This window comes from Mus pahari, chromosome 10 (assembly GCF_900095145.1).
Source record: "Mus pahari chromosome 10, PAHARI_EIJ_v1.1, whole genome shotgun sequence".
NCBI lineage: Eukaryota > Metazoa > Chordata > Mammalia > Rodentia > Muridae > Mus > Mus pahari.
The window spans coordinates 2,635,076-2,661,153 of NC_034599.1; the positions used below are offsets into that span (position 1 = coordinate 2,635,076).

General features: G+C 39.7%; 1 protein-coding gene and 1 pseudogene across 2 annotated transcripts in view; one reads left to right on the plus strand and one right to left on the minus strand.

Moving 5' to 3' along the window:
* Pdgfd (platelet derived growth factor D) overlaps positions 1-26,078 on the plus strand; it is a 214,468-nt gene that overhangs the window by 43,741 nt on the left and 144,649 nt on the right. The gene's annotated exons all lie outside the window — the stretch shown is intronic.
* Positions 8,243-9,426, minus strand: LOC110328716 (annotated as a pseudogene).

Sequence of the window (26,078 nt, forward strand, 5' to 3'; positions counted from 1 at the left end):
AAAAAAAAAAAAAAAGAAATAATGCCTCATGAATATTCTTCCAATATTGCTATAGGTTATTTCAAGTTAACAATAACAACAATGTTACATCACATGTACCAATAAATCTATTATAACCTAGGAATATCCTAAGTCAAAATTAATTTCAAGGTTCCTAACCCAGGGCACATATAGCTTAGCTTAGCCTGTATTAAGCATGTTCTCAACACTGATAATTAACCTGCATCTGGGCAAATTCATGTAACTAAAAACCTACTACATTCTAAGATGCAGGCTGAATGTAGTCACTCCTAAGACATGGTAGTTGTTAAGGTGTGTGATGGAAAGCATGAAACTTTGGGTGGTGGGAACTTTGGCCCACTTCTGCTGCCTCTTGAGCATTACCTGAAGTGTCAGACCTTGACCCACTAGCCCCAGGAAGAAAGAAAATGCAAATCTTGGCTTCTGCTGCCATCTGACCTGCAGTTTTCTCTGCTTCATGTATGTCTTCATACCTACGTAGATTTCTCGGGCATTCCCAAGAGTCCTGAACTCTTTTCCTTCATGTGGCCACAGAATGAATTTGGAAACTCTGATGGACTGGGAGACATATGAGTTGGCATTTCTAGGTCACTGTAAGGATGCCAGTTCATAGCTAATAATTACAATCTGCACTATGAGCAGCAGCATAAAAGATAACAATCATAGGCATTCAATGAATGTTTCTGTGTGTAGGATAATGTTGGAAAATTCATGACTATACTCCATGTAGCTTATATATTTCATCTTCAGAATGAATCTGCCAGAGAATGACAGGTTTTGCCCTCACCTTAGACTCACATTGAAACCTTATAAATTAAAAATCAATATCCCAAATGAGCTAGGATTTCACATGGAAGTTTTCTAACCTTGGGAAAACCTGATATTGTCTCTGCTGGTGTGTGTGTGTGTGTGTGTGTGTGTGTGTGTGTGTGTGTGTGTGTGTGTGTGTGTTTGTGTGTGTGTGTATGTTATGGTAAACAGCTCTAATTCATTTTCTTTGGAATGCCAAAAAGAAAGCTACATTCACAATTTTGCATAGCTCCCTTTATTTGTGCCAGATATTGACATACCATGAGATTCCACTACCCTGTAGAAGTGGTCCAAAGCATGAGAAATACTCTGGATGCTGTCTTAATGCTGTCTTAGATATGTTTTATTTGACTATGATAAAATACTGTGACAAAAGTAGGTTAAGGTAGAAGAGTTCATTTGGGCTCACAATTCCTAAGGGGTTCAACCCACCATGGCGAGGAAGGTGGCAGTAGGACCAGGCAGTCTGCTGGACACACCACATCCACTTTCTAGGGAAGAATGAATCCAGACAACTTTGTGTTCATAGCCTGCTTGTTCTTAGTGTGTATTTCAAATTAAATTCTCTCTCTCTCTCTCTCTCTCTCTCTCTCTCTCTCTCTCTCTCTCTCTCTCTCTCTCTGTGTGTGTGTTCCTTTTCTCCTTGTCCTTTCTATGCCTGTTTGAAACCTTACACACTACTATACAGGCAAACTATAAGAGATCCATGTCATGGCTCCAGCAAATTACGTTAGAGGTAGATGAGCAGAGAGCTGCTGAGCAGATGAGACCTCTCAGAGTGGAAGGAAACACTGTTGTGGATGGTTCCCTTTTCTCCGTCACTAAGAGACACAAAGCCATTCTGTGGTGCTGTAACCTTTGTGTGTGAGCTTTTGATTTCATTGTCCCTTCTTGTGTGACATCCATGAGGTTACAAATTACTTTTTATAGTGGTGTCACTAGCCCAATGAGTGTATTAAAATGAGCACTTACATGTAAATGTTCAGGGAAAACATGCTGTTGGTTATAGTTTTCACAGCTTTAACCACCACCTGTTTTCCGTGTAAGGGTCTTCCTCTTGGGCCGCTCACTCACTAGTTCCATTACAGCTTTTTTTTTTTTTCAAGTAAAATCATAGGAATAGGATTGTCTCTGTGAACACAAATTGTTAAAATCTTGAAAGACACAACATGTAACAGGATAGTGAGACTGTGCCAAGAGTCTGTAAACACCAAATTCTAACGGAGTGCCAAGTGGTTTCATTTGAACCTCAGTCTGGCTATATAATCACTGATTATACTGAAGAATAAACATGACTCTGGCTATTTTCCTCCAACCAGTATGGACGTTTGAAACTGGGAATCGCTTTATTATTTTAGTAAATACAAATGTACATGCACATGAGTGTCTTGTTGCTATGTGAAGTTGTGTGTTAAACAAGGTTCCGTTGTTTACTATACCCTTTCATGAAAAAATGGAACTGGAGGAGGAATGTATTTAATTCTGTTATCAGAGGAAGATTTGAAGATTTACAGAGATTCAGCAGGTTGGTCCAGGTTAAGTAGCCAGTTAGCAAAAACACAGGCTCTTAAGCACCTGCCTTTCTGTCTAAGCTGTGAGGAGGTCCTAGGAAAACCAGTATTGAGGATATTTGCCTTCCACAATTTCTCTTTTTTTCTTTTCTTCCTTCCTTCCTTTTTCCCTTTTTTCTGAGACAGAGTCTCACACTTTAAAGCTCATTATGTAGCCCAGACTGGCCTTGAACGCATGGCAATCCCTCTTGCCTTAGATTCTCAAATACTAGAATTACAAGTGAGGGATGGTGGCACATGCCGGGCTTTGGTCCACTATTCATTTTTAACTTATGTGAGTTAAAAAAAAAAATCCCACAACAGACCAAAGAGTCTGTATCTATAATGGAATCATTCTACAAACTGTTATTTGCAAAATATAAATCTCCAAAAGCTATCAATAAAGACAGAGGAACAAAATGAACAGTCTGCTCTTCCTATGGCCATCCTTCTCATATTTTCTTTTTATTATTACCTAAAGAAATAAAATATCAAGTTTTGGATATTTTCTCAGTCAAAGAGTGATTGTAGAATGTTTTGGAGACAACAGGAAACCAATATTAGACAAGTGTTTCTTTGCTTATTGGTTTTAGCAATAAAAATGTCAAGTCAAAAAAATTAATATTTCTTATTCTTTCAATCTTAAAGGAATACTATCTGGATGATCATTATTATCCACTCAGCTTGAAACATATAATTTACCTTACTGACTTATCTGGACATATTAAGGTCACTCATAAAAATACTACAGCAGCTTGTGTGAGCATAAGGCTCCCGGTGACATACAGCATTAACCAGATTCTGCTTTTACAGAGCCCTCAGGACACAGCACAGTTTGGATTAGATACAGTTCTGAAAATTGTTTATCAAGTTACTACATCTGCCTATCAATTTTGCCACATGATAACTCATATGAATTTTTATAATCATTTGGAAAATAAAACCAATTCTCTGACCTCTGAATCTGGGGAAATGTCTGAACCCAGCTACTTTAATTCATGTGATTATTTTCAATGTTTGCACTTAGTGAGGATGAAACCTGGAAATATATGTGAGTGTGCTACTTTCTCCAAATTCCCTGTGGTAGATGCTGATGCATCTGGGTGTAGGGCCTGTTTTGTATCCAATCTTTGCCTCAATTGTGCAAAGGCCTTCTTAGGTCTTACAGTAGAATCTGTAGCTTGAAACTATCCACAAGGTGCCTTGATTTTTATTTTGCCACATGCATTTATAAAGCAAATCTTTCCTCCCTCCTGTCTGACAACTCTTAAAATATATTGGCATTTGTTTTATTCTTTACTCTTGATCTTTGTTATATTTGCTTTCATGGAGACCGGTACAGCAGTTCTGTGCAGCTTTGACCCAGTAAGGGAAGGGGAGCTAAGTGACGGTTTTGTTCACTTGAGTGTGCAAAACAAATAACCATGTAACTCTAGCATTGGAGTTTGGGGTCATCTGCAGCCTCACAGGTATTCTTAACACAAGCCAGGAAGGACTTTAAGGTCCCCAGTATTCTGCTTAGCTTCTTCTCAGTCAGCACATTTCCTGCTGGCATAGTCTTAGAACTCCTGTCCTACACTTCCCATCTATATATCATTTCTCTCTTTGCCAACCTGTCATCACCAGCTGCTTTCAAGACCACTGTACTTCTTCAGTTCATGTATAAATTTGCCATACAATGTCAATTCAATATAAAAAATAATGTTTTTGCCAAGCCAAATAGACTTTTCCTTATATCTCTGAAACCCTAATAAATATTGACAGAATGACTGGGACTTTCTTGATTAGAAATAATTTATTACTTTTGTCTGTTATCCAGATACAGTTACCAATGACCAAAGTAGATACCAAAAGAAATAGAAGATAAAAGTTATAGTAAAAATATATATATAATCACATGAGAAATTCATTTCAAAGGAATATAGGTGTTAAGTACTAAACAAAGTGCATTTAAAAGATCTTTAATATTCAGCATTAAAATTGTAGACCCTGCTGGCAAGTGCTTTATTTTGCATTTGAATTCATGAATAAAGACAAAAGAATATCATTTTAAAGATATTTAACTAATTGAACTCATGGCTTCAGGAAAATATTAACTCAGAGTTCACTGGGTTTAAAAATTAATATTATGCTTATTAATAATAGATGCTTGCAGTCATTGTTTACCATCGACTAGGCAGACATAGGTTTAGTCTCCATAGAGTAATAAAACAGTGATTTAAGACAATTAACTAGACACTGAACAAATGTTTCCCTAGAGTAGTCTTGATACCCCGGTGCCCTATTTGCTTTTGTTACCCAGACAAAGAGGTAGAACATAATTTTTTCTTTCACATGAGAGAATATGACATCCTTACTAATAGACACTTTCCACCTAAAACCACACTGTTCTTTCCAGTTTTGAATTTAGATTTAATTTTTAAATTAAATTTTAATTTTTAAAATGAATGTGTTACTTTCCACATGAAATAAAATGTCTAATAAATATTTCTTGCTATGGATGTGTCCTGGAACTTACAAAGCTTCCCATACCATTCATTTACCATTGATTTGTTAGTGACAAAAGAAAATAAAATGTCAACTCAGCAGTGTAGGATGGGAAGGATGTCCTCCTTGTTGAATTCAATCGGCTAGCCCCTACTTATCCCGTCCAGGTTTGGTCTGGGCCGATATCGATTGTTCTTCTTGTATCAGCATTCATATTCATATTCATATTAATTCTCTCTCTCCCTCCTTCTCTCCCTCCTTCTGTCCCTCCCTTCACTTTCCCCTTCCCCCTCTCCCTTCGTCTGTGCCTATAAAATTATCAAAATGAAAATAAGATGCATAACTCCATAGTCCTTTTTCCTTTCAATATACTTGTGATTGGGTAAAGAAATACTTTTATACAATGAAAGTGTTATTCTAAGAATTACATAGGTCCAGAATAAAGATTCCTGATTATGCCTGATTATTCTCAGGTGTATTACTGCAGTACCAGGAGTGTGATATTTTATGAGATTATATTTCTTGGACTATAACATAAGAGACTGTTTATTCAAAAGGGATTTTGAAGACTAGAAGAAGCAATGATTAGAAGATTTTAGATCACAGCTTACATAGAGCCCAAGATAAAACAAGGATTTTTCAGTCTCTCTGCTCATCTTTAAAATGAGATGATGATATCAGGCCTGGTTCAGTTTGTTTTGTGAACTAGTAATGAACCAGGAACCATCCTTTTCATGATGAGTGAAGTAATGCAGAGGGTGAGTAAAATAATGTAAAGCAATTTGCCAGGATAACTTTGCGTCTGGTGATTTGCTGATAAACAATACAGCTCTATTTATGGAGGGTTTATGTTTTAATCATTTCATTTTGTAGCAATTCAGTTTTACAAAAGTATTGGTCTGTAGCAGACTGCAAGTAGCAGAAGTAAATCAGTAAATGCTTGTCCTGTTCCAAGGAAAGTGTGTTAGTTATCTTTCTATTACTGTGCTAAGACACTACACCTAAGGCGACTTACAGAAGACAAAATTTACTTAGGCTTACAGACCCAGAGGGTTACAGTAATTGAAGGCACAATGAAACCATGGTGGCAAGAATAGGAAGATGAGTGCTCACATCTTGTATCCCATGCACAAAACACAAGGGCAAACAAGAAAAAGCATGAGTCTTAGACTTTCAAAGACTACCTCCTACGGCACACTTCCTCACATAAGGCTGAAGCTCATAAGCCTCATCCCAGAGCACCAACAACTGTGCACCATGTATTCAAATGCACGAGACTATGGGGTAGGGGTGGGGTTCATTTAAGTCAGCCAAGACAGTTAGTAGTAGTAGACCTACTTTGTCTTAGTAGTAACCTACTAAGACATTATTTCTTGCTTCAATTTTCTCAAATTCTGCATTTTTGGAGGGATAATACTGCTCTACTTCATTGAAATTCAGAGTATGTCCCCCTTAACATTTATTTGTATTGTCACCTGGGTTAAAAAGGATGTGACAGGGGTCTGCAGAAAACTACATGCTGCATTGTTGACAAACAAATTTAACTTTCATTTTGTTCTTGAAAATCTATTTATTTGGGTTGAAGATCTATTGCTAACAAAAATCTGTGGGAGATTAAAAATTATGTTGAGGTGTGTTGTCAATTCCTGTCTTCAGTCAAGTTTGCTGCAATCAAGGGAAATCCTTCTCCTCTCTAAGCAGCAGTCGATGTCATATGGAGTGCACTTTACCACGGGCTAATGTGCAAATGACTTTCTTTCGCACTTGAGCTTTGGGTACCAAAGAGAACACAGGTGTTCCTTCTTTTAGATAACTTCTGAACTGTTTTGGAAGTAAAGCCATGTGCACTCAGAAAGAAATCGCGATAGCTGTCTCCTTGTGAGATGACTTCAGTAAAAGTCAAAGGAGATGCATTCATATAGGATATACACCTCAGCTTTTCCTATTTTACTTAATGTTTTTACATTTTCCTTCATCTCTCCATTCATAATCTTATCTTTGGCTCTGAATAATTATCAATTATCCAGGTGCTTTAGGTTGTATTCACTCAGTGAAAATCTCTCTGTTACTTTAGTGTCTTAGCAAATATTAATAAAAGTTCTAGTAACAGTGTGCAGCTTTTAGTGGACATACTTTTCAACTCTTTGGGGGTAATCCTTAATGAACAAGGTTTCTAGGTCTTAAATCACTGTAGGCAAGAGTGTGCCATTGTAAGGAAACTCTGATTCATTTTGCAATCTGAAAAGCATGTAGAGTTCTGATTGCTCTGCATTCTTGTCCCCATCTGGTCTTATCTGTTCTACCCTTGGCCATTTTAGCAGGTGTGGAGTTGTATCGCAGTATCAATTTTATCTGTATTCCTCTGGAAACATGATGATGATGTTGAGTGCTTACTTGTCATCTGTGTGTCCTTCTGATGTGGGAAGGGTTGTTAGATTTAAATGCAAATTTCCCCCAAAGGTTGTTGGTACTGTTTTGTGAAACTGGAATGTTTGAGACTTGGGGTCTAGAATGCTAGCATTGGGTGTTGGGAGTTACACATACTTGTAGTTCTGTCCTCTGTTCTATGCATTCTGATCTTCACCACATGAGTGTGTGGCTGCTATGTACTCGAAGGCTCCGTAGCTGCTAAGAACTGTGTGCCTGGTGTGGGCCTGCTTGCTCACCATGCTACAGCCAAGGCTATTCCTGCTAGCAACCCAGCCACAGGGAAAGGTCCTGGGAGCAGCCCCACAGGAATAAACATGACCAACACTCCCACAGACACCAACAAAGAGGAAAAACTGGCTTGCAAGGCAATGGCTCTGCCTGCCCCTTCCGTCAAGGGAACAACGTTAAAAGTGTTGCTGCCTCCGGTGGGCAGGAGGGCCACACAGCCCCGGGAGAAGGTGGAACCCTACCTGCACTGTCTGAGCTGAGCACTGAGAGGAGAATAGTAGCTCTGACTCAGACCCTGACTCGACCTCGCTTCCCAGTGCTGCGCAGAACCTGTCCGTAGCTATCCAGACCGGCCAGGACTGGAAACCTACCTGCAGTCTCATCGAGCATATCTTTGTCACAGATGTCACAGCCAACCTCATCACTGTCATCGTGAAGGAGTCGCCCACCAGCGTGGGCTTCTTCAACTTGAGGCATTATTGAGACCATTGTCCAAGCCAGACCTGCCTTCCAGTCTCTGGTTTTGCTTTGATGCCTGACCTGGGGGCCAACTCTGCCCTGTCCTGAGACTCAGAGCTGGAAAATGGCTTCCTGCTGATTGTACCTCTCTGGGCCTCCACTTCAGTCTGTCCTGTCACCTCAGGAAAGCCAGGTGGCCACTGACTTAAAAGCTACCTGCTTGGACATAGCATCCTTTCCACGCATCCCTCCTTAACCTAATGAGACCCTCCCCTCCCTGCCCAACTACTGTGAAGTGGATGGGGGGGGGTCACTGATACAGCTCCCTCCCCAGGCCATTGAAGAGAGGGGTGGGCCTGGTAGGGCCTTCTCCCAAGTCCAGCCATAGCAGGGCCTTTCTGGTGAGGGAGACACTCTATGCTTTGCAAGTCAAGGACCTGAAGGCTCACCTCCAGAGTGGGTGCCAGCTGCGAACCTGGGCTCCCCGAATTGTTCCCTCTCTGCTGCTCTGCAGGGGCCTTCCGGACCTTGCCTCCTATGGGACTCACCCCTAGCTCCACCATCTGCGTCCTTACTTCCAGGTCTAGCCGGAGACCACACTTGTTGGTGGCCTGGGCCTTGAGTGCCAGTCGGCTGGCAGCCTGAACCTGACTCTGGCTCATGAGGTTCATGTAGTGTACGATAGAGCTCTGCCAGATGCCGCCTCTGCTGGGGCTCCCGGCCATGCCTTTCATAAGACTGGCCAGGCTCTCTGGGGTCGCCATAGTGCTGGGGCCACCACAGGCCTCTTTGGTGTGGGCCTTCAGGGCAGCCAGACCTGCCACAGGAGCGCTGAGTGGAGGGGCAGCTTGGCGGCTGAGGTCCTCAGATCCTTCCTATTGGTCTTTAGCACCTTGGCCAGGCTGACAGGTCTCCGAGCTGCCTTCTGTTCTGGGTATAGAGGCTTGCGTCCCCATTTCTTTCGAATGGGATTCTTCAGCTCTGACTTGGCTACCAGGATCTGGGCTTTTTTCTGAGGCACTGGGTGGGTTTCATGGCCCCGGAGACCCCCTCTTGGAGTCTAGGTCGCTGTTGTCTTCTTCTTCGTCTGAGGAAGAGGAGGAAGATGTGGAGGAAGAGGATGAACTGCTGGACTTAGACTTGGACGGTGCATCTGGTTCCTTGAGCTTGGAGCACAGTCTTCAAGAGGACATGACTGTGGGCTTCCTCTTGCCTCTCTTCTGGTTCTGTACCTTTTTCTCATGTTCCCTCCTCTGGAAGGCTAGGAGGAGCCTCGGGTCCAAAATGTTCTCTTCTGGCTCCCAGCTGTTGTGTCGGAGACTCACTTGGAGGACCAGCCGCACCACTTGACCAGGTACTCCAGTTTGCCCTTGAGGAGCTGCTTGCTCATGATGCACTCGGTGGCGAAGACCTGCTCGCCCACTCTGCTCAGCCCCTCCATGCCGCTGGCAGCCGTGGCCCGCAGACCCCCAGCTGCTAATTCTTATTTTAGAATGTCTTAACCCTGGTAGTGGATAATTTTATGAAGAGAACCTTTCAGCTCACATTCTCCGAAATGCAATCAGCGTCTTCTTTTAAACAGTGAACTTCACCTTTTCCATCAAATTCTGGTTGACAATGGTTAATGTATTGAGTTATTCTTTCAGTGTAGTGAATTGTCACACATTTAGCCACTTGAGCAGCACTTGTGATTGCCTTAGTTTCGGAAAGATTGAAGCCCAGGCAAGAGTCCTTGGCCTAGATGCAGATTAGATGGCAGAGTTACAGTCTCACTGAGGACTGAATTCCTCTGCAGGCTCACCACTGGAATTTAGCACTGTGGCAATCGTGGATTTAGTGAGAATTGTCCGTCACAGGCTTGCTCCCTGCCGCTGGTGTTGTGTGGGAAGATTGTGGAAACTTCAGGAGACAGAGTATCAGTGGAAGACCTGGGCTACCAGGGATGGGATTTAAGGTTTTATGGCTCAGCACCACTTCCTTTAAATCTCAGCTTCATGCCATGTTCTTTTCCGCCATGATAGGTTATGCTCATTCAAACTATGATATTAAACCTGCATTTGTATCATTTTGGGCCAAATTCGAAGCAAGCTTTATTAAATATTAAAGAGTGACCAAAAGAATGACTTCAATCAAACCCGCTCCCTGGAATATCCCAGCTGAGTGACCCGGAGACATTCGCTGTAGGGGTTCATAACGACAAACCTCTGGGCCACAGTACTTTCCCATGAACTTTTATTACATTTTAAGAACTACAACTCACCACATGTCAAGGTACTGGATCCTTGAGAAGATGGGGTTTACAGGTTAATTTTTAGCATAAAAGTGACCAAAAGAGGTGCCTCATTTCTTTAGCTGATTCCTATCATGCAGTTTTGTCTTGTACCTATTGATGATTTAAGCTTCCTTTTCCCTCTATTTTTCTTTTACTTAAAATATATTTTTCTCACACAGTGTGTTCTGATTATGATTTTTCCACCCCCATTCTCCTCCCAGAGCAGAACCATCTCCCAACCTATTCAAATCCATACCCACTCTATCTGTCATGTGAAAACCAACAGGAAGCTAAAGAATAATAATAAAGTGAAGTAATCTTAAAAAGAAACTAAATGGAACAGGGAAAAACATAAAAAATAAACAAATAGAAGAAAGAAAACAAAGGAAGAGTATGAGAAACACATAGATACACACCCAATAATGTCATTAAGAACACAAAACTAGAAGCAGTCTTAAAAAAAAAAAAAAAAAGAAAAACTGTCGAAACATTATGAGACAAATTATTGCCAAAGGTTTAACTTAATTCATTGTCTATTGGCCAACTAACTGGTCATAGTGCCTGCCCTAAAATGTTTTTTATTTTCCAGTTATATTCCATTGGTGAAAACTACATTTTCATTTGTGAGTGGTTATTAACTGAAGATAGCTTTGAGATTAAGAATGGGGCTTATGTCCACTTTTCTTCTCAACTCTGGAATGTCATCTGGTGCAAGCTTTGTGTATCCTTCCATAGACTCTGTGAATTCATATATGTAATGGTCCTGTTGTGCTAGAAGGCTTTGGTTATTTAATGTCCTTTCTCTCCTATAGTTCTTAGAGTAGTTCTAACTCCTCTTTTGCAAGATTCCATGAGCCTTAAGGAGAGGGATTTGATGGACACATGCCATTTAGGTCTGAATGTTTTAAGATTTATAGTCTGTACAATATCTAGCTTGGCCTTCGTATTTGTTCCCATTTACTGCAGAAGGAATCTTCTCTGATGATGGCTAAGCAAGGCACTGTTTTTTGGCTATAACATAATTACATTAGGAGTCATTTTATTGCTATATTCCTTTAGCAACATAGCATTTGGTTTCCCCTAGGTCTCTGGCCTATACAGTCTCAGGTTCTTGGCCAATTGAGCAACACTGGGTTTGGGTTCCTTCTTGTGGAGTGGGCCTTAAATCCAGTCAGATACTGGTTGCTCCTGTAAGCTTTGTGCCCCGTTGAACTATCACATCTTGCAGACAGAACACCATAGTAGATCCAAGAGTTTGGAGTTGGGTTGGTGTTGACCTTTCTCTTTTAGTAGTGCATGGAGTATCTTCTCTTACCATGAGCACTACTTCGTAGGAGGCTCTCAGTGGGCATAGCTTAACTTCTCTATGTTTAGTGAGTTGTGTAGATGTCTTCTGCAATGGAAACATAGGCTAGCTCTCACCAGATTTTTGTTTTGGAGACAATCCCCTTGAATATCCCTATTCAATTCCTTAGGGAACTTTAATAAAATTGTAGTTTGTTTTTTTTTTTTTTTTTTAAAAGCTCTGTCCTGTTTTGTAACCTAATCATGAACATGGTATCATCACTGGTCCTGTCTAATCCACAGAGTGGGATTATATGAAAACATGGGTCATTTGGAGTCATCATAGAATTTTTGTTATCACAGTTGGTAAAGAAAACTTGCTTCCACTGTTCTTCTCTCAATGTCATGCAAGGCCAAAATGTTGTCTTGTTTTCTCTTACTGTACATAAAACCTTACCTTGGCCTTCCACCTAGGTAATAGTATTTGCTGAATGGCTGAATGAGTATGGCCTTTTATACCCTCTATGTCAATTTCAGCCTCTCAACCAGAGCTTATATCAGCATATGGTTGACATTAGTATCAACTGTGATTATTTATAGAAAGAGAATCAGAGGTCTGTGGATTTCCCAATAGTGTGTAGGCTGAAGCAGATCTAGTGATTTTGTCTCTGTGGAACAGCAATGAAAACCAATTTTTAGAAGTTTGGCTGTACTTCTTGATGATGACACACATTCTTCAGAGCTAAAACATATAAGCATGTGCCAGCAGTTAACGGGCTCATGAAGAACGTTGCAAATAAATAGAACTGAGGGCTGAAAACTTGGTGTTACCTCATCTTGTTTACAGCTGGCCTAGCTAAAGACTAGAACTTACAAAGCTTATCAAAGCACAATCCCAAACTGCTTTCAAATTGCTGCCAATGGTTTAATCTGAAAAAGGCAGAATTCTGAACTTCTACTACATGTGTGAGCATCTGTGATTCAAGTTCCTTATGGTGCTGCTAAATCCTTTACACTTTAATACTATTTCTGAAATAACTCTTAGTGTAAACATCTCACGTATCTTACTTCATCATCATTTCTATTTTTAAAGAATAATAATAAAATAAAGCAAAACCAAACAAATCAGAATTTTAAAGCAAAACATACAAAAAAAAATCCTATCAACCAGACATAACCCTTTCAGACTTGTGTGTAGCTTTGTCTCAGACTCATAATACTAATTCCAGGGAAACCGACTTAGAAGTTAAATTTACTCTGATTAACACAATGTCTTCTCTAAAGAAACCTAAGACCTTCTAACCATTCTTACAAATGGTAGGTTTTTATAGTTTATCTGTCTTTGCTGTCCATCTCCTGTGTTTTCTAGAGATATCACTTTTTACTAATATTTTGTAAATTATGGGCTTTTACCAGTGAAATTTGTGAGCCATCACTTTTATACAAAATATCACTGGCATGTGGGAAAAATTGCATGTAAACCTGAATCAACATTAGGAAACTTGGAGACATTCACAACCAGGCAGTTTAGATGATTGAAGACACAGATATTCTGTTTTTCTTTCCTTTATAGACAGTTTTATGTGAGCTAGACAGAGAACTGGGCAAACAGTTCCCTTTACACACATAAACTTGGTTTATTTTACTTATTTTTTCAGTTTGTTCCCAGTCATGTTCCTTGAGTCTAAACAAGGTTACTTTATCCATTAGGCAGTTTATAAGGGCCCATGACTTGCAGTTAGCTCATGTCACTTGAGATAGTTGCTAACAAACATAACATCAAGAACAGTAGCCTACAATAATCATGTAAGTTTAAGTCCTGTGTTTCTCTCAGTTCCACTATAGTTCTAAGTATGCGTAGTGAAGGTCAGGTTTCTAGTCAGAGGCTTAGTTTCGAATGTAATGCCAGCTGAAAAGTATGTGATCCAGGCAAGTCACTCTGGCTAATCTCGATCCCGTTTTCATCCTGGTGAATGACCATCATGAAGTGCTTCTTCAAGGGGCTGGGGTGTGGCTGGTATGGGACATGTGTAGGAAGCACTCTAGTGACCAGCACCTTAAATGTTAGCATGTGTTATGCTTTATAGTGTATAATGCTGGTACATATGGTAAAGTACAAAAAGGAAGTCCTTATTAGGGAAAATTTGAGAAGTTTTAAAATCCAGATGTTACCTTTTACCACAGATAGTAGATAAAATTTGAAATTTTGGGTTTATTTATTTACTATATTTTTTAAGGATTATGTACAGTTGGGAATACAATTTAGAAATCTGGTTAGGAATGATACTTCTAGGTTGGTAATATGGGTGCTTGTTGCCAACCAAGCCTGAATACCTGAATTGGATCCTCAATCTCACAGGACTCCATGCAACACAAAAGTTTGTGCACAGATACACACACAGGCACAGAGACACACACACAAGCCCCCCCCACGCATGTATGCATGCACCCACACATGCACGAACGTGCACACACACAGCCAATCTGTATGTTTTGAACTCTCATTCTGCTTCAATACTCTGGTCACTGAGCTTTTTAATCTGTGCTTAAAACATTTTACATTCCAGGTGTTTTTGATTTGGGATGTTTTTATTAGTAAACAGCCATTTTGTAACTTTAAAATGGGAAAATAGCATTACTTCCCACCTAGAGTGTGGGGATCTATAGATATGTCTAGCACTTAGCACAGTTGAAGGTCACCATGACGGACCTTCAAATACAGTCACTTATTTTTTTTTAATTTTTGATGATATTTCAACACAACTCATGTACAGTTTTATCATATATTAAAGTATTTGTGTGCTGGATCCTAATTGTTTTCTAAGCATCATGCAATTGCAGGTAGGATTGTTTAAAAGTCTGAGCTCTTTTTCTAGCAACCCTAACTTGGAGATGTTAATATCTTTCTAAAGTGAACTGTGAGGAGAGCATTCCATAGTGTTTCTAGTTAATGTAGGAACCATTCAGGTCTGACTGCTGCATTACAAGAACAGAAATCCCTACACATATGACTGATATTTTCTTGAAAGGTGAAACCAGCTTTCTGTTCATTGTGACTACTGAACTGACATATTAATATTGTAATAACTGTCTCAGTACAGTGCTCAGGTGTGCAGCTGATGGATGCTTTGAAACCACATAAGCTTCTCCACTCAGCACTACACAGAGAACCAACAGCCTTGCTGGAGATGTGGCCTCTGCCAAGGACTAGAACAAGCTGCTTGGCCTCATTTGCTGTACGAATGATGGCTTGCAGAACCAATGGAAGGCCTGACCGGTTGAAATACAATCATCCTGAAAAGCTGTGTTGTGGTGAAAGGAAAGAAATGCTGATCTCACTTATATTAACATGTTCAGTCATGCTCTCCCCATGTGATTTACCTCTGTGGATCAATCTGTCAGTGTCTAAGGTGTCTGATGACATTGGATAATATTGCGCCATTAATATCTTTTCCCAAAATTTCCAATTTCATGCAGTTTTATGTTGAGGATAAATGACTCTTTTTATGAAATAAATCCATTTATTTTAAGAAAATTTAACAGAAAGCTATGTTTTCATTAGAGTAATCAAATAACAGGAAATGGACAAAGGCAAATCAGTGAAGGGAATATCATAGTTAATATAATGTTAAAACAAGAATGTAGTTATCAACATTAACATAATGTTAAAAAGAACAATGCAGGATAATTGATAAGTGAATACCCTCTTAAAAAATAAAATATATTAGAACTAATATGATTAGGAACTCAGGGGTTGGGAATGGTGGTGCTTGCCTGTAATCCCAGCTCTTGGCAGGCAGCTTTCATAAGTCCAAAGCCATCCTGATCTGGTTCCAAGACAGCCAGAGCTACATAGCAAAACCTTGTATTGAAAACAAAATAAAACCAAACAAACCCTCTCTCACACGAAGAAAAAGAAACACAGACATTCATTAATTAATAATAAGAAACATTAAAATATTGGTAAATTGTCAAGAATATCAGTAAATTAATTCACCAAGCTTCTATAAGCCTGATATTTAATTGCTATTTAAACTAAGAGTATAAAACGATAAATAACACTCTTCATTAGTGTTCAGATGGTTAAAGCTTGGCCAATAAGGAATGAGGTAACCCAAGGAACTTCACTCTAGTACAGTCTGACCTGTGGCTGAGTACATGTAAAGTTGAGTACATGGATGAGTCCATGTTGAACCAAAAAACTGACTCTCATGAATCCTTTCCAACCCCAAGACTGCCGGCGTAAGTGTCATAGTCTCAACATGTTTGCTGGAGAAAGAAAGAAAGTTTGGAGACTATACACAATTATAATTTGTTCAGTCCTTCTTTTATTCACTCTAAAATGAAATCTCAAGAGCTGAAGAGATAACTTCGGGTTTAAGAACACAAGTTGTTCCTGTAGAAGACCCAGAATCAATTCTCAGCACCCACACTGGGTACTTCGTGACTGCCTATAATTTTAGTTTCGGGGTATTTGTCATCCTCTCTGGTGCATTCTCTAATGTGCCTACACATAAACATGCATAGATTGGGGATAAAGAAGGAGACATAAAGAAACAAAGACAATTACATAACAGGAATTCAAGAATGGAATACATGCACTATACCAATCTCAGACGCTTGCATTGGTTCCTGGCAACATAAATTATGGAAGTAATATAGAGCTTATCTGTCACTATCCACCTTTTCCCTCCGTTTGACCCATTTCTAGAATAGCTACAGGCAAGAGAGCTGGTTTTGTTGTTGTTATTGCTGCTGTTGCTGTTGTTTTCCAACCCTGTAACAATTTCCTTTATCAGGAAAAATAAAACAGAAATTAGAAATTTAAATTTTTGAGCAATTAATGTCCTACAGACAAGTCAAATTGTAGCTCATTTAATAAACTTTAGTTGATATATTCACATTGAAATTATTATCTTTGCAAGGGACATACTGCAAAAACCACTACAGTGCCAACAAGAGGATTAGAACTAAGCTCCAAGTGCCTAAATGATTCCCGGGAGGATATGTTTAGACACATCTTTGGTTTTGTATTAATTCTTTCAAGGCCCTGGGGGAGAATGGGATGAGTTACAGCTCCCACATAGGATCTGTGGAGTGAACTGCACCAGAACTAAAGGGTCAACTCACATTTTTATCTTCTTGAATATTGGTAACATGGATTTCATCTCCACTATGAAATATGAAGAGAGAAAAGATGATATTGGAGTGTGTAGGAGGCTCTCTTGTAGAGACTGGAGCTATTTGGCCTTTCTAAACACTAACAGTAATGAAGTCTGCATGTGCAAGTGTTCATTACAGGGAGGATTGTCTTTCCTGTGAAGTGTTTCATAGAGGGAATCTTAAAGGAAAATGAAGAGGGTATTTCTTACATATTCAATGTGCTTTGAATTCAGAAATTAAATGTTACTTTCTTCTTTTCCTCCTCCTTCTCATTTTCTTTTTTGTCCCTTAAATAATTAGAGGATGTTTGGACAAAATCAGATGTTACAATGGGACCATTCAGCAAGACTGCAAGAACTTTAACCTGGCTGAAACTCACAAATTGCCCCTATAGAGCCCAGGTTTCAACTTATTTTAAAAGGAGTATTTTTAAATCATCATGTACATTTTATTTATTATGTTATACATAACTTTGAGATATATGTTAGGTGCACTGTGCTGAATATAAAATGTTGAATAAATGAAGATTCTCACCAAAGGCTTTTAGTTTAGATGAGCAACACAGAAAAGTGAGGTGGGACTAAATTAAAAATTAACTGGTGGTAAGAAAAACACTGAGGATTCCACTGAGGTCTTATCATTAGTCAAAGAAGTTGTCTGAAGGTATACAGTTCCAAGCAGGATTGGAAGCATCGGTGGAACTGTCTGAGGCTAAGAGTGTAGAGGTCAATAAGGCTAGGAGTCTAAGCATTAGTGAGGCTAGGAGGAGAGGTAGATTTCCAAAAAGAAACCCACAGTAACAAGAATGAGCAGACAGATGCTAACCTGATGAACCTGGGCAAGCAGAAGGAGACCAGTTTGGCAACAGAGGGATCAGAGTACACAATGGAAGGGAAGGCAGGGAACAAGCAGCAGAAGCTTGGAACTGCTCTTCACATGTTATACATGTGTCATCCTCTAGCTAGCTGGCTCTTCACATGTTATACATGTGTCATCCTCTAGCTAGCTGACTCTTCACATGTTATAGACGTGTTATCCTCTAACTGGCTGGCTCATCACATTTTGTACACATGTTATCCTCTAGCTGGCTGGCAGGAGGGTTGCACATTTCAGTAAAGCTACAACATCATGCAAATTTGTGGGTTCTACTTAGAAAATTTTATTTTTTTCTCTACTTAGCTGAGATATCAAAAAATAAAAATAAAACAAAAGCTTTAAAAACAGTACAAAGACCTGATGTGTGTTGTAAGAATATTGTTGGACATTGTTGATTTGATGGGTAAAATGTGGGTGGAGCTATTTGCTCATGTAAGAAAGAAATACCTGGCAAAGTGTAGCACTATTGTTGAAAGAGAGATGAAAAAATAGTAGATAATCAGCATATGTGCAAATGTGTGTGTGAATGTACCTGGGCATGTAAGTGTATATGTGTGTTAATAGATATATAAACAAAGAAGCAGTTAGTAGCTCATAGAAACAGTGTGAGTTGGCAAAGGATTAGAAAACATTGGCTAGAGAAAAGTCTCAAAAGCCTTTTGTTTTCAACAGTGCTCAGGTCTGAATGAGAAACATCCCCCAGTAGATTCATGAATTTGAACACTTGATCCCAGCAGATGCTGCTGGTTGGGGAATGCTGTAGGTCCATTTGAAATGGGAGCCTTGTACGAGCAAGTGTATGCTGGTGGGTAAGCCTTGAGTGAGTGTTATAGCCTTGCTCTAGCTCCTGCTTGTTCTCTCATATTCCTGTGAGTGGACAAAATCTGATCAACATCATTGCTCCTGATGCAATGCCTTCGCTCCATTGTGGATCCTAGCCCTCTGTTAGAATAGGCTAACTGAAATAAACCCTTCGTTTCTGAAGTTAGTTTTGATAATGATCTTTTAATTCACAGCAGCAGACCATAACTCATACAAGCAGCTTGGATTGACAATAATCCTGTTTGCTGAAAAGAATGGCGTAACCCTTTTAGGAGATGATAAAAGAGTTAAATTTTATAAAGCAGAGGTTTGCAATGAAAGCATCTCAAGTGGGGCTTAGGAATATAAAGTTTTACTTCCATGGAATCTTGAAGTGGCAATATCATTGTTTCACAAAGAAATAGCCTAGGTGATCATTCAGAGGTGAAGAATGGGTCAGAACTTGTCCCCTGAAAAATCATTTTATTCAGACATTTAAATTAGAGAAAGAAGTTCAAGGACATGATACTGGAAGTGTGCAGGGGAGACCAGGGAGCCTGTGCTGGAAGGAAGAGTTGTTAACCAGATAAAAGGGAATATTGCATGTGCAGAAGAGAAGGTTAGTAAGTTAGCAACCAGAGCATATCTACCTAGATTTATCAATAGATTTAGAATGAAAACAGTTTACATGTAGTGGCGCTAAAGCAAGACTGTGGTGAAGAGGAAAAAGCTGTAGACAAGAGTGGCTGTTCCCCAAATCAAGAACTTGAACACCCACTGGAGGAGAGTGAAATTAAAAGAGAATTGATTCTGTTTTGTTTTAATTAACTTATTTATCCACTTTGTTGTGTTTATTTATTTATTTATTTACTTTACAATTCAATATCAGCCTAGTACTCCCTCAGGCAAATCCTCACCCATTCCATCGTTCTCTTCTTTCGAGAACGGGAAACCCACTCCCTGGTGTCATTCCCCCACCCCACCAACATCAAGTTGCTGTGGCACAAGGCTCATCCTCTCCCATTGAGGCCAGACAAAATGTTCCATTACAGGCAGGCAGGCAACAGGCCCCAATCCTATTGTTGGGGGACCTGCATAAAGACCAAGCTGCACATTTGCTACATATGTGCAGGGGGGCTAGGTCTACCCTGTGCTCATTCTTTGGTTGATGATTCAGTCTCTGTGAGCCCCCAAAGTTAGTCGACTTTGTTGGTCTTCCTGTGGAGTCCCTGCCTCCTTCAGGTACCGCAATCCTTCTGCCAACTCTGCAGTAAGACTGAGTTCCATCTAATATTGGGATGTGAGTCTCTGCATCTCTTTCCATTGTCTGCTGGGGCGGGGGAGCTTCTCAGAAGACAGTTACACCAGGTTCCTATCTGCAATCATAACAGCAAATCATTAATGGTGTCAGGGATTGGTTCTTGCCGATGGGATGAGTCTCAATTTGGGGTAGTCATTGGTTGGCCATTCCTTCAGTCTCTGCTCTATCTTTGTCCCTGCACATCTTATATACAGAACACATATTGGGTTGAAGGTTTTGTGAGTGGGTTGCCATCCTTATCCCTCCACTGGGAGCCCTCCCACTTACATAGCCACTTCAGCATCATTAGCCCCTACTGCTAGGAGTTACTGCTAGGGTCACCCTCATAGACCCTCTGCTGCCTTTCCCCATCCTCCCTTAGGCCTTTCTTGTTATTTGTCATTGTTATCCTGAACATTGTGGCTAATATCCACTTATAAATGAGTATATACTATGTACGTCCTTTTGGGTCTGGGTTCTCTCACTCAAGAGGATATTTTCTAGCTCCATGCATTTGCCTGCAAAATTCACGATGTCCATGTTTTTAATGGCTGAGTAATATTCCACTGTGTGCATGAAGCACATTTACTTTATACATTCTTCACTTGAGAGACATCTAGATTGTTTCCACTTTCTGGCTGTTACCAATAAAGCTGCTATGAACATAGTTAAACAAGTTTCCTTATAGAATGATGGAGCATCTTTTGGGTATATGCCCAGGAGTGATACAGCTGGATCATGATTTAGAACTATTCCCAATCTTCTGAGAAAATGCCAAATTGATTTCCAGAGTGGTTGTACAAGTTTGTACTCCTACCAGCACTGAAGTAATGTTCCCCTTGCTCCACAGATTCACCAACATGTTCTGGTTTTTTTGAGTTTTTGATCTTAGCAATTCTGAATGGTATAAAGTGGAATCTCAGAATTGTTTTGATTTACATTTTCCTAATGACTAAGGATGTTTAACATTTCCATTTGAGAATCTATTTTTGAGTATTTTTCTGTTTAATCTACCCATTTTTTTAGTTAGGTTATTTCAATGAAGAGGATTGTGTTTGAAGGAGATAGATTCTAGACAAAAGGTAGAAGAAGCAAAATCATTGGTCTGAATGAGAGGGGATGGAGACATTAAAGAGCTTGAAATATTTGAAAAGAAATGAGATAAAGGAAAAAGAATATGAGGAAGATAATGTGGTCATTCTTCCATGCTATTGATGACCACTCATATACCCTTGATTTGTAAGATCAATCAAAGAGGAGGAAGGATGAAGATAAAAAAGGTCTGAGTTCTTTCCAGTAGTTCCAGAATAACCCATTCAATACCAAAACAATTTAAAAACAGGAACAGCTAACCAAGGGGTGGAGAATTGGCTCAATGGTTAAGGCACTTGCTGATACAGAAGACCTGTGTTCTATTTCCAGCACCTACATGGGGGCTCATAATTATGCTGAATTCCACCCCAGGGTATCCAGTGTTCTCTTCTGACACCCATGAGCACCAGGCACACAAGTGCTACATATATATAGATGCAAGTTAAATACCCATTGACTAAAATAATAAGTAAATTTTAAAGAAAACACCTAACTGGAGAAAAATGTCCCTGCCTTTTTTCTCTACATTGACTCAGATTTCTGAGGGTAGACTGTTTCTGAGTATACATTCATCACAACAATTCTACAGAAGGGCTCAAATATTTCATAGCTCTTTTCTATCATGCCCCTAAAAGTTTTTTTTTAGATATTTTCTACATTTACATTTCAAATGTTATCCCCTTTCCTGGTTTCCCCTCCCTCCTCCCCCTGCTCACCAACTTACCCATTCCCACTTCCAGGTCCTGACATTCCCCTACACTGGGCATCAAGTCTTCAAAGGACCAAGGGCCTCTCCTCCCATTGATGACCAACAAGGCCATTCTCGGCTACATATGCAGCTGGAGCCATGGGTGCCTCTAAGTGTGCTCTTTGGCTGATGGTTCAGTCCCTAGGAGCTCTGGGGTTACTGCTTGGATCATATTGTTCTTTCTATGGGGCTGCAAACTTCTTCATTTCCTTGAGTTCTTTTTCTAGCTCTTCCATTGGGGACCCTGTGCTCAGTCCAATGGTTGGCTACGAGAGTCTACCTCTATATTTGTCAGGCACTGGTAGAGCCTCTCAGAAGACAGCTATATCAGGCTCCTGCTAGGAAGCACTTATTGGCACCCACAATAGTGTCTGGGTTTTGTGACTGTATATGGGATGGATCCCCAAGTGGAGCAGTCTCTGGATGGCCTTTTCTTCATTTTCTGCTCCGCACTTTGTCTCTGTATCTCTTGCAGTGGGTATTTTGTTCCCTCTTCTAAGAAGGACTGAAGTATTATCCACACTTTGATCTTCCTTCTTCTTGGGCTTCATGTGGTCTGTGAATTGTATCTTGGGTATTCTGAACTTCTGGGCTAATATCCACTTATCAGTGAGTGCATCCCATGTGTGTTCTTTTCTGATTGGGTTACTTCACTCAGGATGATATTTTCTAGTTCCATCCATTTGCCTAAGGATTTCATAAATTCATTGTTTTTAATAACTAAGTAGTACTTCATTGTGTAAATGTACCACATTTTCTGTATCCATTCCTCTTTTGAGGGACATCTGGGTTATTTCCAGATTCTGGCTGTTATTATTAAGGCTGCTATGAACACAGTAGGGCATGTGTCCTTATTACATGTTGGAACATCTTGCAAGTATGTGCCCAGGAGAGGTATTGTTGTGTTCTTAGGTACTATGTCCAATTTTCTGAGGAACCACCAAACTAATTTCCAGAATAGTTATGCCAGCTTCTAATCCCACCAGCAATGGAGGCATGTTCCTCTTCCTCCACATCTTTGCCAGCATCTGCTGTCACCTAAGTTTTTCATCTTAGCCATTCTGACTGGTGTGAGGTAGAATCTCAGGGTTGTTTTGATTTGCATTTCCCTGATGACTAAGGATGTTGAACATTTCTTTAGGTGCTTTCAGCCATTCGGTATTCCTCAGTTGAGAATTTCCTGTTTAGCTCTGTACCCCATTTTTAATAGGGTTATTTGGTTCTCCGGAGTCTAACTTCTTGAGTTCTTTGTATATATTGGATATTAGCCCTCTTTCAGATGTAGAGTTGGTAAAGATCTTTTTCCAATCTCTTGGTTGCCATTTTATTCTATTGACAGTGTCTTTTGCCTTACAGAAGCTTTGAAATTTTATGGGGTCCCATTTGTCAAATCTTTCATAGCTCTTTCCTATCATGCCCCTAAAATTTTATAAACAAAATGTATTAGTTTTTTCTTTCTTTTTTTTTTCTTTACATTGTAAGTGAATAAGTATCAAGTACTCTCAAAGAAGTCAAATGCTTTCAGAAGGGCTATTGTAAATTTTAGAAGCATGTGAGACTCAACTGTCTGAAAAGCCCAATAATTATTTGTCCCAGGGCCCCAGAAAGCACAGGGGAGAAAAATGACCATACTTGAAAACATCTATTTTATAATGTTTTCATCTATTAAGTTTTCTCTTTATGAAATATTATTCAATGTCACAGGAAAGTGCTAGACACATTATTAGCCCACCTGTAGAGAAACTTACTCTTCGCTTGGGTCAATAATAAAAGTACCAGAAAGTACGAGTATAAAACAAAATTTTAAAGACTCAAGGTAACTATTTCATTTTCCCACTTCTTGTACTAATACAATTTTCTTGTAACTCTGGACACTGAATACGAAGTAACAAAAGCCAACGTTATCGATATGTATTTTTGTAAATAGGATATTTCTTAAAATTATAATTTCCTACCTATGTGCCATTGACACAGTGCTATATCATATGCAGTAATTTCTTGAAAGAAGCTACAATTTGTGACATTTCCTCCACTGGAGAAATGTTAAATTATAAAATCATCCCTTGGGCTGAGATATTTCTAACCTATGAAAAGTGGTATTGTTGCTCAGAATACTATGCAAGTTGATTTTTAAACTTGTGTCTTAGCCAGTGTTCTATTGCTGTGAAGACACCATGACCACGGAAGCTCTTATAAAAGAAAACATTTAATTGGTGCTCGCTTAACTTTGAGTTCGTTATCATGGTGGGGATATGGCAGCAAGGAGGCAGGCATGGTGCTGGAGAAGGAGAGGGAACTCTACATCCAGACCATCAGGCAGCAAGAAAAGAGTCACTGGGCCTGGCTTAGACTTTTAATACTTGAAAGCCGACCCCCAGTGAGACACTTCCCCCTACAAAGCCTCACATCCTAATCCCTCCCAAGGAGCGGCATTCCCTGATGACTAAGCATTCAAGTGTACAAGTCTCTGGTGGCCCGTTCCTATTCAAGTCACTAACTCTGGATCTGCTTTGCTATCTCTGTACCTAGGCACAGGGGACACTGTGGAGGCTTTGAGTGCATCTTAAGTATTCTGATTAGTGAAAATAGGAACATTTCTGTCCTCTCCCCTAAAATGTCAAGCTTTTCGGCAGAGGGCACTTGGGTAGAAAGACTCACTAATGGCTGAGGGTTCATTAATGGTTGAACACTGTGGAGTGTTCAACCAAAATGGGGTGTTTATAGCAACCCTCCAAGCCACACCAGAAGAGAGAATGGAAAGGCTGGAGAATGGGTAGGAGTTCTGTTAAATGTTGTTTTCTTGGCCCAACCTGGCTGTGGGGATCATAAACATAAACAGTGGTAACTGTGCACAAGTAAAAGATAGAAGTAGGAGGGAAGTAAGCAAGAGTAATGGAGGGAAAGTACCCTAATGCATTGTGTGCACACATGAACCTGACAAAACTAAGTGTACCAGAAGGACCTCTTCATAGGCTATTGTATGATCAATGATAATTAGGGGGCCGATGTAAATATGGAGTAGCTGCAGAATCAAGTGAAAAACCATTGTCTTGTCAGATATCTAGAGCTCTAAACTGTGTAAGAGCTGTGGGATTTTAGGAGTTCACCTTGCACTCTTAATCTTGACTTGATCCTTAGCATGTGGAAATAGACCTCTTTTCTACACTTCAGTTTCTTCTTCATCTTTGGACAAAAATGTCATCTTTATTTTAAGGGGCTAATGTTACATGATATTGTTACATAATGATTGTATGTAGATGTAAGTTTTGCTTGTATTATTATATCAATTTGTTATGTTGTTAGAGACAATTATATGATAATAACTTCTCTTTTATTGTCAGCCAGATTTATCTCCACCCTAAGAGATATGACTTGCAATTTTATCTAACAGTTTACTCAATCCCCATGATGTCTTGCACCCACAAGTCCCTGGATATTAGGTCATCTTCTCAATATGGTGCTGATTTCACAATAAGTTAGAATCAAGATTATGGAGTCATTGGTTATATAATAGACATATAATTATTTATTGCATCAGTAGTGGAGGCTCTCTGTCTTTTAGCTTGATACTTCTGGAAGAACATCGCCAGTGAACCTTTAAACAAGCTGTGGGAACTGATCCATTAGAGGCAGATTGCCAATCTTTCTACACACGCAGAGTGCAGATGTCAATCTTCTGCTGCAGTGATGAATGCCTTTCACTTAATCAGCCTCCTCCATGTGGTCCATGCTCTTAGTCTCCTCACATTCCTCAGGCACTTTCTGCCTCACTAGTTCTGTGTGGTTCATGCACAAATGCAGAATGACTACAGGGATGAAATACATCATGTCTTTCGTCAGATATAAATTGTGGACCTTATTACTTCTATCCCATAAAAATATAAGAAAATATTTCACAGATGACTCACTGCATTGTTAAGCATTAAATTATTTAACAAAGAAAAAAATTAATTCTCAATGTGATTTAAATTTTTAAAATTTCCAACTGAAAAGATGTTTGTCAAATAATGTCTGTCCTATTTTTACACATACATGAGCCTGGGCCCAAGGCTTGAAGAGATTGTTGCAATTCACAGCACCTCTCTCCTTTCACCCCTAAGGAATCAGCTGCCTTGCTGGGTGAACTCAGTTTTTGCTGGGGAATGCTTCAGGCCTGTAGCCTGTGAGTAGCTTTGGAGAGAACCACTGCTGGCCAGGGTCCACATCTGTTGCAGAGCCATAAGAGAAAGTGTATCATAAAGTGTATCTGCCACATCTGTTCCTCTTAAGTGGTCGGTAATAGCATGTTCCATGCAGTAGAAAGCAGGTACAGCTCTTAGTGCTGGGGCAGCCAAAAGGAAATAATTGATCATTTTCTCTAACTTTTTTCCATGGCAGGCAAATATTTACGGGGTAGGGCACGTGGTTTTGTTATTTGTTTGGTCTTTTCTTTTCTTTTCTTTTCTTTTCTTTTCTTTTCTTTTCTCTTCTCTTCTCTTCTCTTCTCTTCTCTTCTCTTCTCTTCTCTTCTCTTCTCTTCTCTTCTCTTCTCTTCTCTTCTCTCTCTCTCTCTCTCTC